Source organism: Merops nubicus, unplaced genomic scaffold (assembly GCF_000691845.1).
Source record: "Merops nubicus isolate BGI_N331 unplaced genomic scaffold, ASM69184v1 scaffold35681, whole genome shotgun sequence".
In the NCBI taxonomy this organism is placed as follows: domain Eukaryota; kingdom Metazoa; phylum Chordata; class Aves; order Coraciiformes; family Meropidae; genus Merops; species Merops nubicus.
Window position 1 is genome coordinate 1 of NW_008586981.1, and position 12,752 is coordinate 12,752.

A 12,752-nucleotide genomic window follows, 5' to 3' on the forward strand; every position below is an offset into this window, starting at 1 on the left:
AGATCAGGTCATTCCCTGAATATATAAAACGCCACCCTCTGTCAGTTTTCACTTGCTTCTGTAGTTCAAGAAAATAAATAAATCCATGCCCTGGCAATGTTGTTTCTTCCAAACCCCTCCCCCCCCCCCCCCCTTTTTTTTTTTTTTTTTTTTTTTTTTTCTTTTTTTTTTTTCCCCTTTAATTAACTCAGGCAAAGAAATAATCTGAAAATAGACAGCATCTTCTTAATTATCAGTATTTATAAATATGTGATAATTTTCTATATATTAACGTAGCTTTAAATGTAGTCACTGTTCATTTCTTAAGTCTATACAATAAGAAAATACAAACCCACCAAACCCTATTTAAAGGCCAGGGAAATGAGATTTATATTTTGCTACTCAGTTTTTGGAGGTCAGCCTTTGAGGTATACTATACACAAGTTGTCCAAGATGTCTGATTGTGGCCTGGCTTGCTCTATGACCCATTGTGACGGAGCATTTTCTAATTGTTTTGAGAGAAATGACTGTTCTTTCACAAATGGGGAGAAAGTTGCAGCCTGCCTCAGTTAAGCATTTTTGACATTTAATCCTGCTTTTTTTCACTTAGATTTGTCACCATGTAGCTTTGTTTGAAATTGGCCATTTTTACCCTATTTGTCGTTTCTATTTATAAAGATTTATCGCAGTATATCTGGGTTATAACAGTATGTAAAGACTGATGATATAGAGTGGCCATATTTGCATGTGTCTGTCCCCAGAAGGGTGGACTGTGATTTTATTGGATGTCTGCAGCTGTTACCTTGAAGGATAAATTTTCATTTTTCATCTATTCTTCCCCATCTAGACTGTATCAGGATTAACTGTAATTCCAGTAAGTGCCTATTCAAACTTTTTAAAATGTTATTCCACCATTATAAAATATGCAAACTAGATGAAAAATATTGTGGACAGCTTGCAAGCACTTGACAATTTATTAATGAAGTGTGGTGATTGATTATTGTTGTGTAAAAAGTCATCATATACTCCAGTATGGTTTTTTTTTGTCCTTCCTATAGGATAAAACTTTTAACTACAATATTAAAAAAAAGGAAGTTTTCTACAGGTTGTAAGCGTACATAGAAGAAATTGTGCCTGTAATACTGTATTATTCTAGATATTTTATTTGTAGTAGCCACAAAGGTTTTGAACCAGCATTTCTGAGAAGCTGTCACTATTTTCTCCCAGGTTCTCCCTCTAGTTTTCTTGACATTTTACCTCTAACTTGTGATGCGACTGTTGGACCATAATTGTCTGTAGGACAAGAATTTCTATTTTATAATCCTTCTAGACAATTAACTATATTTACTGGCTGCTTATAACACAATTGGTTTTGCTAAATCTTTGTTTCATGGGAATGTAATACATTACAATAAGGACATAATTAAGCCTGAGAATAATATATTTCTATGATGATTTTTTACACTCTAATCATGTAAGAAACCTTAAATTGAACAATTTTTCTCTGTGATATGCATGTTTATGAAACAGAGGGAAACATTTGCCAGATGAATGGACTAAATTTTAACTTCTCTGATATTATTTGGATTAAGAGGCTATATTCTGAAAGGAGAAAAAGGACTGTGATTTTATTTTGAGTCTATGGAATTCCTGAATGGTGTCAACAAATTTATTGATAGTAAGTATGGTAGATTTGAGTTTTGGGTGTTTTTTTTCTTTCCCTTCCTAACAGGTTTTTCAGGCCAGAGGAATGGCTTTATGCAAATAGAAACAAAGCCAGACAATAAACTGTGTAGGTAGAATAGTTTTCCGGACTGCATTAACATAACATCCCATAATGGTTTTTTAGTCCACAAAGAAAAACCAGGAACTATAGTTACTTGTAATGTGTCATCTGCTAATAGATTTTTTTTCAATTAATAACTTTACAAGACAGAAATACAGTATTTGCATTAAAACACAAAGATTTCTTAGGGCAAACTCTTAATCTAAACTGTACTTAAATCCAGACAAACTTTTCAATACAGTGGAGGAAATGCTTGAAATACCAAGGCATAAAGATAGGTTCCTTATATTAAAAAATTAAAATAAAAGGGAAAAAAATACTTCAGTTATAAAAACAAGTATTTCCCCCTACTTGAAATGTCCATTGTCTATTGCCAAACTATGTATAAGGCCATGAAAAATCGCATAAACATTCTGTTGGTTTGTCATAGGATGCTTTTTTTTTTTCTCCTGATGAGGCCCAATTAGAAAAAGATTTCCAAGTATAAGGCAAGCAGCTTTTTGAGCAGAAATGTAATGATTTTGCCTGCTGCTGGTAAATTCTTTTTTTCCTGGGGAAAGCAATATTGCTCTTTTTTTAACTTCCTTAATAAAACTAGAAAATCCCTCTGAAAAGGGAATTACTAACATAGTAAAAAAAAGAAATAGTAATAAAGCCACAATACAACAGGTGTTACGGGTTTTAATCTATTTTGAACAAAATGAGGTGTCATAAAAGTAAATTAAAATGATCTCTAGGTTCCATTTTTAAGTGTCTTTTGGATAGAAAAAGAACCTGCAAATATAGAGTAATAAGCCTCCAGTTAAACAAGTGTGAACAGGAGAAATATAAGTATTGAATTGAATTAGCAGTTACGAGTTCTTCTTGGTCTCATACAGAATCAATATAACCTCTGTACAAAATATCCTTGCTATCAAATACTCATAAGTTATTTTTCCTTACAGTTTGTAGCCTTTTTGTTATTAGAAACGAACTTTTATGATTAGTTCCATCTCCCTTTGGTGCTTGTGTCCTGAACAGGTTTTTGTGGGCTTTTGGTACGGTAAGTACAATGCTTTCTTATCAGCACTCACTGTAGTTTTTCAGTAACCAGATAATGTTTCATGAGTGATTCCTTAGGTTTAATTTTTAGACTATGAAGAATTACTGCTCTAAGCACTCCTTAGAAAATGCTTGCTTATTAGATAATATAATGGATTCGAGTGGAACACCATTTGTTTCAAAGCAAGAGCATCCAGAACTTGGATCTTAATTTGCTAAATACTGTAATAGTTCAGTTCCTATCTTTTTTGGTCCCCTGAGAGCTGGGTGTGAATCAGTCCTGATTTTATGTTGATGGACGTAAATCTGGTTTTCGTGTTTGAGAAACTTTTTCCAGATTTTGCCATTTCTGTGGTTTAGGAATTAGTCATCTTAATATAATTTCACTGTTGTGACTGAAACACTGTTTATTATAGCTAGACTAGTAACAAAGTTAAGGTCAGGATGAAGCTATCTGGTCTAAATTTGGAGAGACAGGTTTTTAAAAAATGTAAAACCAAACATAAACCTAAGCTAGTGTTTTGCTTGAGAGAAAAAACTAAAATATGAATGTAAGCATCTTGTTTCCTACAGTGAATTACACACCTAGTGAATAAAATATTGCACTTCCTCCTCCAATTTTCCCTTGAGGGTGGCCTGAAACCTGTCTTCTGCTCACTGCAGATCAAATGGCAGACTGTTGGCTGGTCAGAGCTGAGACTATGGTAGCAGTTTGTTCTACAAGTTGTCATGCCTTCACCTTTAGCTGATGTCTTGTGTTGCAGAAGAGGTGGCATTTTGTGGTCTTCCTTGTTTGAAATATGGACCTTTTTAAAATTTCACAATATTAATCAGAAGTCAGGTCACTACTGAGCTTGTATCTCAACAGTATTATGGGGACTGTTCACTTCATGCCACTTTTATGGAACTCTGTGACATACTGAAGTCAACCTATTTTTATTTTGTGCAACATTAGAAGATTGGTATCTTTATAAAACCGTATGCCACTAGAAATTCTGTTTTACATCAGTCAGAAAATACCATTGCTGAAGTGTTGTTTTTTTACATTTTTAAATCACTTCACTGTGTTTTTCAGACCTGCAAGTTGACAAAACAAAATTGTCTGTCAGGCAGTGAAATAAATGGTCCTTTTAAACTGCAGGTACATTTAGGTCAATGTTGAGGCTCACATCAGGAGAAAGGGGAAAACTTATGCTATGAACAGAAACATCTTCTATGGTTTCAGTATTAGTTTTCAAAGACTGAGGAATTACTTTTAAAATAAGACTAAGGTGAACAATGTTGATTTAAAAACCATTAATGTACAGCATTTCTTGACATTCGTCATTCTGTAAAAATAAATTTATGTTGATTGTGGTATAGCTCTTGTAAACTATATAAAAAATTGATGAGCAAATCCTTACAAATTGCCTAAAGAGAAATGCTAGACAAAATTAAAATAAACCACCATTTCTCCATTTCAGAGAGGGCAGTAATTGTTACCTTTTTACTGCAGACTGTAAAGCATAATTTATAAACATCGGAGAATCCTCTTGTATTTAATGGGATTTTTCTCTAGTATTTCTTAGAGACAGAAATTCATCCCATAAAATCAACATATCAGATCAATAACAGATCTTGAAACGCTCATGAAGAAATACAGGTGTGCTATATTTCCATATTTTTCTCCATTTCAGTGTTATAGGTTACTATCTTGACATAATTTACATTCCCATTTTTTAATGCTTCCAGAACACTAGCATCTGAAATATAACGTGTCTGTAAAACTAGAGGCTGCTGGGTTTTATGTGCAATATAATTTTTTCACAAACATGCAGTCTTACATAGTGTTTCATCTTTTGTGGCTTTTTTTGCACCACTATCATTTCTAAAAAGTCTACATTTTTATGTGAGTTAGCAGAGTAGGACCATAGGATTTTTATTAATTGATACAGTGTACAAATAATAATGTCAGCTGTTAACTGGGAAGCAGCTGGCTTTCGTTTCTGAATCTGCTCCTTTTGTTTGATATAAGAAGACACAGGATAATACTTTTTTTGAATGCTGCTGTGAAAGATGCCCAGCTAGTGGCACCCACTGGTGCAGGAGTGATTTAGGTCAGCACTCTGGTACACGGGTTTGCTTCTGTAGGCAATAATTCATAGAGTAATCCCTCTGAATTCAGTTATACTCAAATGTGGGACTGTCATAAGAATTTCAGAGTGTTAGGAAGCGGAGAGCAAAAAGTACTGTGGCAGTATACATGTATACCATTCCCCAGGGAACGTATCAACTGGCTCTGCTAGCTGAGCACCCAACTTTTCAAATTAGGAACCATTTCCTGGGCTTTGAGGCTTTTTTTATTGTCCTTCCAGAGAAGTGCGCCTTCACATGTATTTGTGTACATACACTCCTTCTAGTTCTTCATCCATTCTCTATATCTTTTCTTTTTTTTTCTCATTTTATTTTCTCACTCCTTCACTTCTTTGTATTTCCTTATATGTATGTGTACGTTACAGATGATTAAATTATCCTGTTTGGAATATTTAACATCTGTTACTGAAGAATTTTTTTCTTTTCTTTTCTTTTCTTTTTTTTTTTCTTGTCAAGGTATTCTACAAATCCAGAGCATGCCAAGGAGCTATGTCAGATTACTGGTAAATAACAGGAGAATTATAAGTATTAAAGAACCAACAGCGGTGTTGGTGTCAGTTACAGTATATTTTCAGTTTGCATGTAGAATTTAAGCAGCAGGAAAGCTTAAAGGAAGACTATACATCCTTTGGAAAGCTACTGCTTGTAAAAATGCATTTTGTTGCAAAGTCCAGAGTCTTCAGCTGTGCTCTTAAGGATATTGCAAAGTCTACTGTGATGAGCAAATCACTAATACATTTTCCTGTATTAACTTCTCACTATCTGGTAAAAAGAATTACTAGAATGTGCTAGACATGTCCCTGGGGTGCCTGTTCCAGTGCTCTGGAACCCTTACAGTAAAGTTCTTCCTCATGTTCATAGAATCACAGAATCATAGAATCCTTTAGGTTGTAAGAGACCTTTAAGATCATCAAGTCCAACCATTAAGCCAACACTACTAAGTCCTCTGCTAAAACAGATCAGAATCTGTCAGGGTTGGAAGGGATCACAAGGATCACCCAGTTCCAACCCCTCTGCCATGATCAGGGACACCTCACACTAGAGGTGTTGAGGTGGCACTTCCTGTGCTCCAGCTTGTGACCATTGCCACATGTCCTACCTCAGGGCACAAGTGAAAACGGGCTGCCCCTTTCTTCTTGACACCCATCTCTCATATATTTATACACATTAATTAGATCCCCCCTAAGTCTTCTCTTCTCCAGACTAAACAGCCCCAGGTCTCTCAGCCTCTCCTCATACAGCAGGCGGTCCACTCACCCAGTCATCCTCACAGCCCTTCGCTGGACTCTCTCCAGTAGATCTCTGTCCCTCTTCAAATGGGGAGCCCAGAACTGGACACAATACTCCAGGTGAGGTCTCACCAGGGCAGAGCAGAGGGGGAATAGGGCCTCCCTTGTTCTGCTGGACACAGTTTTCTTAATGCTTTTTTAAAATACCTTTCTTAATTTCAATATACTAGTTGATAATAGAAATTGTCATTTGAACCTAATCAAATGAAACAGGTTGAAAGATAAACAAAAAAGGAAAACTGTTTCTTTACTTAGAGCCTCTTTCTGGAGTCTTTAGTACTTAGTCATGAAGCTGTACTAACACTATCCTGTATCTTGTTTCAGGCACTCTTTGTGAAGTGAGGTTGAAAGCAGCTAGGCTGGGAAAAAAAGTTCAGGTTTTAAAGCAAAACAGCCTGTATAAACATAATCAAGAGGACTAAAGTAGTTAAAGAACAGCCCATAATTCATTCTGTACAGTCACAGAAGCTGGTAAGGAGAGCTCTTTCTGACTCTTCATTCTGTGTTAAATACTAGGTGAAAAGAAGTGATACTGCACAGCTGATGTCATGTAAGCTCATTGTGTTAGTTGGCTTACTGGGGGTGTGATGGCAAAGCCATTCACCTCTTCCTGCAGCCTACTTGCCTGTCTGCTCTGCAAAAAGCAGTAGCCACTTTTAACTTGCTTCTGCTCCTTGGGAGCACCTAGGGCAAGATCTATGGCTTGGATTTTTTAATGAGAGGTCATAAATATGCAGTAGCTATTTCCCAGATGCTGATAAATGTTAACACTCAAAAATATTTCTGAGAAAGTCATCTCTGCTCCCTGAATGACCTGAGTGACTTAGTTGAGAATGCGAAGGGAACCAGCAGGGCCACTGCTGATCATTGTTCCAATGCTCTGTATAACATTCTTTGGGGTTTTGCTGCAGAATTTCATCTGTCTCTTAAAAAGTTTTTAATTTACTTTAAAATTGTGTTGTTCTAACCCTCCTCCTGTCTGCTGGTTCTGCTCCTATATTGCCTATTGCTTTGCTGCCAGCACAAATATTCAGGTGTCCACATGGTGAATTTGACTACTGAAGTGACACGTTAACAAAGTTGTTAATTTTAATTTGTTGCACTTTTCTGAGCAGTTTTATCACATGACACATATGGACACCTGCTGTAAAATGAAACAGGAGAGGAGGATGCAGGAATGATGTGGAGACAGTAGGAAAACAGTTTCTGGTAAACAGAGTGGATTGCTTGTTGTAAGCAATGAGGACTTACGTTGTTCCAAAGTGAATTGATCTGGCCTGCATCTAAGCAAAATCATCCTGGAAAAATACATGTTATTTACAGAAAGACAAAAACATCACTTCTTGAGATGTAGCATGATTAGTCTTTATTGGCTAAGGAAAAGTTATTTCAGACAACTGAAGGGAAATGTTGGAAGGGTTTCTGGGTAAGTGTCTGTATCTTCAGTTGTATACGTGACAATTATGTTCCTTCAGCCCTGAATTTGGCTCATAAAACAAGCTGTAAGATGCACCTAGGAAATATCTGAGGCCCAGTTTTAGGGATTTTCAAGCCTGAGGAAAAGCCATTGAGTATCAAGAAGTATATATATAGAAAAGGAGATGCCAGCTGAGGGGATGCTGTACTTTTTGACTGTTCACATAAAATAACAAATCTTTATAATCTGTATGGTGTTGTGGCATTTTGTGAAATTTCCTATGGATATATTTTGGCTTGAGAGAAGATTCTGAGAAGGTAACAGTGAAGATATATTGGACTTTTGAGTGTGAGCTCTCTCCCTTAGTGGGTAGTTAGAATAAAGAAAATCAGTCTTGTGATATACTGATTTCTCAGCTAAACTGTATGCTTTGGTAAAAACACAACGTTGTCGGGAAATACTCAATTTCTCTAAAAGGCAGCCATTTTTACCCCTTCCTTACCCAGTTATAGTTGTTAAGAGAAAAAAGAAATGTAACTGGAACTAATAAAGGACCTAGGAAAAATTGAATCGACTATCTAATTATAAAGAAATCATGAGAAGAATTTTTTATATGCATAATTTGTGAATACTGTAAGGCATTGACTGCATGAGGCCTCCATAAGCTCCCCTGTAGCTCAGGCCTGAACCTGCTTAGCTGGGGTGTGGGAGAGAATTGTCATATTAGCATAGAAAAAAAATCTCAAACCTTCATTAAAGTGAAAATCAGTGCTTTACATTTCCTGGCTGACCATTTAAAGCCTGTCATATTTACTTTCTCCCTACTGACAAAGCTTTCTAGGCTGGTTGCTGGGGATTGAAGACTTAATCCTGCCAGTGCTTCCACTCTACATGAAGGATGGCAATAAAGTTTATTTCCATGCCTGCATTCTACTTGCTGCTTATAAAACCTCATCTGTCTTTACTTTTCCTTAGCTAGCAGAGGGGAAAATTGCCATTAGTCTTCTGGCAGACTGTCAATAAAATATCATTTCAAGTTCTCTTACTAGAAAACATCTGTTCATCTTTTTTTTTTTTGTTGTGTGTGCTTCTTTTCTTTCCTCTTTTTATCCATCTTATTTTTAGCTTTTTAAGTCTCGCATTCTCTCATGGCACTTTAAAGATAGAAGTGATTGAATGCGGGCCTCAGTAATCAAATATATAATAGTAGTGTATCTGTGGCTTTCTCAAGGCACAGCGGTGTGCTCTGCAATAGCCAAACACAGTAAAAAGACAACAGTAAAAGCTTAAACATATGGTTGGGTGAATTTGAAAATTCATACAATAAAGATAGCTGCCTTAATTGATGGTGAAAAAAAATCATTAAGTTAATGTATAGATAAAGGCTTGCATTTTTAGCACTGCCACATATATCTTTTCAGAAACTTCTGTAAGATTGCAGAAAAGCCATAGACTTTCTAGCTGTGGTATTTCAGTATCTATAATTTTACAAGGTCGGGTATAGATAGTTTTCAATTTAGTGTACATGTGGGCCTATATGAGTCAGGGCCATGGTGTGGTTATATATGAGTTGGCTCTGAGCATTGGTATGCTGCCAAGGAATTACCAGCAGAGCCCAATGGCATGGTCTGGTGTAGGCTGAATTTGTTCCCTCTGAACCTTCAGCCTGAACTCTTACAGGAAAGTGGAGAGCAGGAGATCCTCCAAAATATTAAATATGGCAAAAGGGTTCTTGGAGGATAGGAAAGCAAAGATTGTTGCAAGGATATGACCTCTCATTTTACCATAGGGACAAAGCAGCCTCCATAATGTGCTAGATCTGTAAGAATAGATTGTCTTGAATTAATAAATCCTGATTTATATGCAAGGGAGTAGTGTGTCTAGCTCATATTGATTCTATCAAATCTTTCATAAAAGGATTTCCAGAAAAAGTAGACTAGGCCTTTACACTATTTTAATGGGAAGAAGCAGTAGAAAGTAAGTTTTTCATGTATAGCAGGTCCTAAATTTATCTTATTTTACTTTTATGTTTTTCTCGTTTAGTTTTGAGAAGCAAGATGACTTAACCGCATTTCAGAACTAGTGATTTAAATTATTCTCACAATTCTTTTCATGACAGAAAGCGGGTGTTACAGTCTAATCTTGTGGGGATATTGAGGAGTGCTGTTTTAATCAGTAGTAGCAAAGCAATTGAATACTATTTTCTTGTGGAGAAGAATATATAAAAACTAATGTAACATCATTCATATTAGTGAACTTGGCTGCAATGACAGTCATTTCACAGTAAAGCTCTGCTACCAAGTGGTCCTACAGGAATCTCTGCTGCCATATCCATAAATGATGGAGAGAAGAGGAGGAACACTGAGATGATAGTATTTGCAGATGCAGTGAGATTATTTAGGAAAATCAAATAAAATTCAGTATATGAGCGCTTTCTGAAGGGTTTCAAAATGCTGAATGCTTGTATAGTAAAGTGGCAGATGGAATTAAATATTAATATATACAAAGTAATTCATAGTGGAAAAAGTAACCTTAATTATGCAAGCACGACAATGGAGTCTGTTAGCACTGAGTGGAAGAAATGGTGCAGCCATTGTAAATAGCTCTTGAAAAAAGATTCAGTGCTCAGAAGTGACCAGAAATCTCAAAGGATGTTAGTAGCTGTGAGGAAAGGTAGTAAGACCAGAACAGAAAAGAGCATTATGCTATTGTGCGGTCATTGGTTATCCACATCTTGAATGTTGTATGTCTTTTTAATTCCTGTTCCTTATGATGAATTTAAATGGGAAAAATACACTGCACTGCAACAGGGAGGATTCCAAGTATGGACTGACTTTTCTACATGGAGATTTGAGGCAAGCTAGGGGGAAAAAAAAATATACCTGAAAGATTAGTATATTTTTGTAAAGATATGATTATACATCCAAAAGAAGCATCAAGAATTTAATAAGTAGTATGAAACTGAAATACACCAAGGACTTTTTGTGATAAGGCAGCTTCTGTTGCTCCAGTAGTCTCTAATATTTCAGTCACTGGAAGCTGTTAGAGTAGTAATTACCATACAGTGGCCCTGCTTTTTCTTAGCTGCTGTTGAAAGCACAGTGCTGGGCTAACTGGTCTTCCGGTTTCACCTAGCAGGGCTACCCTCATGTTCCCAAAGAATTTTTTTTTTTTTTTTTTTTTTTTTTTAAATGGAACAGAGGTTAAAATTGATGGTATTAAAGTTGATGATCTAGATGCACCCTTAGCTCAGCAAGTCTGTAAACTACTAGCTGCTAGAAGCCGGAAGCAAATAGTTAAGGGAAAGTCCCTTAATATTGTTCCTTTCCTCTCTAAACATCAATTTCTAGTCATCATCAAAGGCAGAAAGCAAGACAATACAGAACTCAGATGTAATATTCAGTATAGCAGCTTGTCTCATGCACCATTTTCCCCTCTTACTTTGCAGCTTCCTTTCCTAATCATCTTGTCACTAGTTTATACCCTGTATTCAGAGCATTCAAGAAATTGCTAGTGAAAGTAATATATAAATCTATCATCAGATGGGTTGTATGCAGTCATTCTAAGATTTGTAATCAGATTCTGTGAAAATTAGTGTATCACCAAACAGGTGGCAGCAGATGACACAAGTCAATATTTCAATAAATTCTGACAAAAAAACTTATTTCTAAACTGAGAAAATCAGTTAGATTCGGATAACATGTTAATTAATTTGACTATTTCATATGTACTAAGCCTTGTGAATAATTTTTTGACTTAGTACCAAGAGTTTTCTGACAATAAATCTTGGTCTGTAGCTCTTTAAAAAGAAAAATCATTGTTAGCATTCACTACTAAGAAAAAAATAACAGTAACTCGGCACTGCTTGGTTGATAATGCTTCTAAATTTATATTCAGATTGGAAATATCAGACTTCATGTATTATTCCTCATTTGTTTCTTAAGACTGCCCGTTTCTAAGAAATAATGCTGGTGTAATGCTCATTTGTTAATACTGGTGTGGAAAATATTTAGAAATGCCTATAAATGAAAATTCTGAGAAGAAATAGTGCAATCTTTCTATTATAGCACTACAGTTTGAAGAGTTTATTTCAGGTAATAGAAACTTTTTGTCCTCTCAATAAATCTGTCTAAAAATAGACTAAAATCATTAACAGTTTAGTTCAGAAAGCTAATTTATGTACGTTAAGAAGACATGTGGGACCTTTTCTGAATATGATGCTTTACTGAAACAATCCTGCTGTGCTTATCTCCAGAACTTTTCAAGGAAAACCAAACAAATTGCCATCTCTCTGCAGGTAGATACTGCTTTTCTGATCAATGCACCACACGCTCACAGCCATCATTTTATCCTAATATACACTTGTAAAGAATTTGTATAATGAGTGTTTGGGGATTTTTTAATAAAGATGGATATACGTGAGTAAGAGAAAAGGGAGAGGAAAATAGAGCATCAAAGAGAGTGAGATTTGAATATGTTACCTGGTTCTCACTAACACAGGCAGAGAACATTACAATAGGTCAAACGTATGTTGAAGTGAATTGCCAAGTTTCTGTCTGTCCCTCTCATCTTAATAGATATTGTGAATATAACACCTCTATATTATAAAAAAGTGCAACAGCTTCTGTAAGAGTCAGATCAGATACTATTTCTTAGTTTGGTGTGAATAGGAGAACCAAACTGCTTAGGTAAAGCTCAACTACATCTTCTTCAAAGAAAGAATAAAAGGGGGGGAAAAAAAAAAAGAAGGAAAAAAAAATACAAAACTAATTTTTTTCTGAAATTAAAATTAGTTTGCTACATTTATGTATTTGTTCTGCTAGAAGCCTGAATTAAATCCCTGGTAAGCAATTACCTTACTCTTTAAACATTAAGATCAATGGGATCTGATTACAGACAGTAGTGAAGAGTACATGAGCATAGTGCTTTTGTATTTTTCCATATAAAGTGCTCTAAAGCAGAAATACAATTCTCTGCCTGTTTACATAAATACAAGTTCACAGCACCTGGTTTCTGAGCCATCTGGGGCGCTTTGATGGAACTCCCTTTATTGTGCCTGCAGAAAATATTGTGTAAGTATATCTTAGTTTTTGATGTGCAACTGTTT